A 5,116-nucleotide genomic window follows, 5' to 3' on the forward strand; every position below is an offset into this window, starting at 1 on the left:
TCAATTTAATTGATTATTCTGATGCAGAATATGCAGGTTATAAAATAACACAGGAAAAGTAAAAATGGAGACTGTTGGTTTTTAGGTGACAGACTGGTCTCGTGGTTTAGTAGAAGCAAACCTTAATTGGTACATCAATAGCTGAAGCAAAATACCTAGATGTCAGGAGTAGTTGGCCTCAACTACAGTGGATACAACAAAAACTCAGAGATTATGATGTTCAATCGATGAGTCTCCAATGTTTTGTGACAACACAAGTGCTATGGAATTACATATAATCCCATGTTGTAATCAAGGACTAAGCATATTGACATCAGATATCATTTCAAAGAGATCGTGTCACGAAGATGGACATTAGATTTTAACATGTCTCAACAAATCAGCAAGTGACAGACATCTTTACCAAGCTATTACCCAAGACAAAGTTTTATTAAATTAAAAATACTTTAGGACCTTTTGATTAAATTAATAATGTCTTTTTTTAGAGGAATTTTCATATTAAGCTGATAGACAGCAGTCGAACTCATGAGCTTAGCTGACTGACAACTCAAGTTTATGATAAGTTCGATCTTAACATATATCTCTCATCTTTTGATATTTACCCGAAAGCAATTTGATATGAACGGTCAGTTATCCGATTTATTATTATATTTAATTTTATAATATATATTTATTTAGCGATTTAAATGTACGGTGTTGACAGTTAAAATTATTTTTCAAAATTTCAAAGTTCTCCACAAATATTCTAATACTTGGAATGACATAATTGTCTTTTACACGACCGCATATATATACATAAAATATAACTGACTCATTTTTTTTACCAGAACGAAAACTTCTGAACTTCCAGCATTCCATGGTTTCAAATTCCTTCTACTAACTCTCAAAATGTTTTCCTTCCTTGGAAATACGGGTTTTTTTATAAATAATTTAATTTTTAAAAATTAATTCAAAAATAATTTTAAAATTTTTTTTGCAAGAATACTGCTATCCGTGCTTCGTAAGCACGGAGCAGTTCCACGTTGGAGCGTCTGCGCTTAGTAAACACGGACGCTCCTACGTGGACCAGAGTCCGTGCTTTGCCACGTGAGACGTCCACGCTTCCAAAGCGCGGATGCTCCACGTGGCGCTGTTCCATTCGACCGACCCTTATCTGCTGGATTCCTTCTTCTTTCCTCCTCTTTTCTTTGTCGTCTCATTTTCGCATTTCTCAGTTTCTCCTTTCCTCATTGAAAAATTTTTGAGACGAAGGTGAGAAGATCTACAACATATTTCAGAATGGTAGATAATCGAAATTCAGAAGATCCCAGTGTCATCTATTTACAAGCGACACATAGGTCATCAAAAGTTTCTTCCTTAAACGTTGATGATATTGTCAAAGTGAAGAGGTCAGACAATTTGATTTGGAAGTTATATACTGATAATTACTTACACAATCGTGTACTGGCATATTTAAATCATACGGGTTTTTATAGAGTTTTAGAATGTGGCTCACAAGTTTATGATAATTATTTGATTACTACTCTTGTTGAACGTTGGCGATGCGAGACACACACGTTTCATTTTACATGTGGTGAAGCAACAGTCACTTACAAGATGTTTCAATAATTTGAGGTCTAACAATTGATGGTGATGCAGTAACTGGAGTAGATGTGTCACATAAAGTTGAGGAATGACAACACATATGTTTGGATATGTTGGGATTTTTGCCAGCATCAAAACATTTGAAAGGTGGTCATCTGTCTATGACTGCACTACGCGATCATTGCATGTCTAACCTTGTTAATGATGATACTTCAGAAGTAGATGTTGTGAAATTTGCCCGTTGTGTTGCGTTAATGATTATTGGAGGAATAATGTTCCCTGACTATCAAGGAGGGTCTGCTAGACTAATATTTTTGTAACTGCTACGAGATATTGATAATGTGAACTCTTATAGTTGGGGTAGTGCAGTTTTAGCATTTCTATACCATGAGTTGTGTAACGCGTCACGTATAGAGAAGACTACAATGGCTGGACCTTTATATATCTTGTAGGTATCATTAATGTGATGTGATTATTTAACACAATTTTTTTTAAATTTGTTGAACTATTTTTATTATTATAAGAAGATATGGGCATGGAGCAGGATTAAATGTGTTAACCCCGATCGAGATGGGTTAACATTAGTTGTATCTCCCGTTGATCCGGATGCTTTTATTCCAGTTTTTCCATATGGTGCACGGTAATATTTAAAAATTATTGTGGTAATATCATATATATCTTGTATATTTTCTTGATATCTATTTTTTTTTATAATTGTAGGTGGAAATCTAGATTTAGTTACACACATTCGCTAACACATGCTGTAAGAATTATAAGGGATTCTCTAGATCGTATGAATAATAATGTGGTATTATAAAATTTTAATATTTAATAGTGATTAAATGAAGACTATTTTGTTTTGATTAAATGAATATTTAATTTTAACATTTTTATTTTTTACAGTTTAATTGGATCGTTTACTAGAATAATGACATAGATGTGAAGACGATTATTGATTCATACGACAACAAAATATGGCGATGTGTTTGTCCCCTTATATGCTTTGATATCGTGGAGATGCATCTTCCTAATCGGGAAATGCGACAATTTCGAAGACGACAATCAATTCTAGGGTCTGCCGTCGACAATTACGATATGCATAATATTACGAAAATAGGACATCGAAACACCGATTGGAGAGATTATCATAGAAATTCAATTGAGTTGTGAAATAATAGGCTGAGATATGTTTCTAAAGGGGTGCGACACGGGCGATCGATGCAAACTGACGAATACTACTTCCAATGGTATAATCGAATAAATGTGTGCACCATATCACCTGCAGTTACTGTCGTTGGTTTTCAACCACATCCGTACAATACTTTTGTTGGACAATTTAATGTTCAACAAAATTTCAGTACGCCTTCTCCTATTTCGCATCAGTCATCATTCGGGTAGAGAAGTGACATGGTTAGGCAACCAAGTGGATTTGCAGGAGCCTCTACTATTATTACGTCAACTGAATTGAATATTGCAGGAACCTCTACTACTCAACCAGGTTTTTTCAGTGATTCATGGTTTGCTGACTTTCGTTCGTTTGGTCAGCTGGATTTTCAGACTCTCGAACACACAAAGTTTTACGAATTTGCTTAATGTTGGACCTCAGCATATTGTGCATGACACTCGACCACAGAGGAATGTTATTTCACCTATCACTTATCCAGGTTACTCAAATGAGAAAAATCCTGAAGATGTAGGATTGCGTGGAGGGACAAGAAGACTCAATCCACCTGATTGTGGAACAGGGAGCCATTTGTATCATTTTAATTATGACGATGTTTCTTCTATTTAATTGTAACTATATAATTTCTATTGTTGTACAGTTTGCATTGTTGCATAGTCTAAATTGTATTATCTATTCAAGTTGTTTCCATTGATTGAGATATAGCACAACAAAGAAACATAGTTAAACCATAACGAAATTCAATAATAAAAACTTACACCTCAACTCATCGTGTCATAAAAAACACGTGATCCATAATATTATTTCATAACAAACTTTAAACGAATGTTTGAAATTACAAATGTTTGAAGATTTTGACATTGCAAAACAATAAATTACAGAAACAAAAGGGTAAGATGCCAAATCAGAAGAGGCATCAGGACTCGCTGTCCTAGCCTGACAGCTCAACCTCCTCATCCTCATCATACTCAAAATCATCCTCGACGGGTCGATGTGAAAATGCTGGGAGGGTTAGAAATGGCTCGTCGGAGGCGCTAGTCGCAGGAAAACGCTGTGCAAGCACACGATTAAAATCATGCACGCAATCAAACTGCTCGCGTTTCATCTGCCACTGTCTCCTCATCATGCGCTCTAGGTCATCAAGACTCTGGTGTGCGGTCTGCCCCTCTCTGCACGTGCCTGTCCTGCGTGTCGTGCCTGTCTGGCGGGCTGTGGCTGTGCTCCACTCCCTGAAGCCTCGCCCGGAACACTCTCAGTCTGCCTCCGTCTTTTATCTCTTGGGAGCTTCCCATAAATTAAAATATCGCCTTTCTTGTGCAAGACTGGCTCACTATCATCCCATATAACCCCATCTAGGCAGCAGAGCTCCGTGATGGTCGAAGAATGGGGCATGCTAACTGTGGATGTGCCCCGTGCAGCCTGCAGAATCGAATTCATAATCACCCGACATGCATCCACTTTCTTCCCGATGATGATGCAATACATCAATGCTGCTTTCATTTTTGTGACATCAGAAACATGCCCAGATGACATCAACCGTGCTGCGACAAAATGGTACAAGTTATATGTCTCCCTAATCATGCATGTAGCAGGAAATGTGACCGGAGCTCGCTGATTATTTAGCTTCCAAATCGTGCCCGGGTCACAAAGTGTGTTGATAACCGTCTCATAGGGATAGGGCTGTCTCATAAATCTCGTGTAATCGTCGTTTTCATAGTCAGGCATCGAGTACAACTAGTTAATAGTCCTCCTGTCAAAGGCAACCATCTGCCCCCTTATTCTCATGTGATAGTCCTCATGCCTAACCATCAAGTTAGCGTAGAATTCCCAGACAAGTGACATCACAACATCTGGTGGTGGCTTCACGAACTCAGCCCAATGCAAATGCTGAGCCAGATTTAATGTATCACAACCCTAGACGCTCTGATCCATCCCTATTTCTCGCTGCATGTTTTTCTCTTGTAATTTAGTATAATTTTCAGCTGCAACTGTATCCCAAAAACACCGTCTATCAAACCAGCGTGAGACAACTGACCATCCCCAGACTGAACTTGCTTGCTTTTCTTCCTCGGCGGCATGTTTGAAATCGCGCTAATAACCTAGAACTTGTCACCAACGAAAACATAGCAAACACATAAATCGCCTTAGTACGTACAAGGCAAAAATCTACCTATTAATAGCAACTACCTAATTGAAGCATTATATCGAACACGTTATATGCACAAACTCTATAACATTGTTAATTCAAAATTTGACATGAAATTGATGAATGATTCATAACACGAATAATGTTACTTTTTGTTAGAACCGAAATTGTATTGCACTTCGACCGGGGGCGACTTGTGGAAG

At 37.5% G+C, this 5,116-nt stretch overlaps 1 long non-coding RNA gene across 2 annotated transcripts; it reads left to right on the plus strand.

Moving 5' to 3' along the window:
* Positions 1-1,599: 1,599 nt before the first annotated feature.
* Positions 1,600-3,139, plus strand: LOC140989068 (uncharacterized). 2 transcript variants are annotated; one of them, XR_012177417.1, is made up of 4 exons: positions 1,600-2,036; positions 2,112-2,224; positions 2,305-2,392; positions 2,488-3,139. It is a non-coding gene; the product is annotated as an uncharacterized lncRNA (long non-coding RNA). The 2 variants fall into 2 exon arrangements; XR_012177416.1 differs by having other exon boundaries at positions 1,600-2,224.
* Positions 3,140-5,116: the final 1,977 nt, after the last annotated feature.

This window comes from Primulina huaijiensis, chromosome 11, assembly GCF_012295235.1.
Source record: "Primulina huaijiensis isolate GDHJ02 chromosome 11, ASM1229523v2, whole genome shotgun sequence".
NCBI classification, from domain to species: domain Eukaryota; kingdom Viridiplantae; phylum Streptophyta; class Magnoliopsida; order Lamiales; family Gesneriaceae; genus Primulina; species Primulina huaijiensis.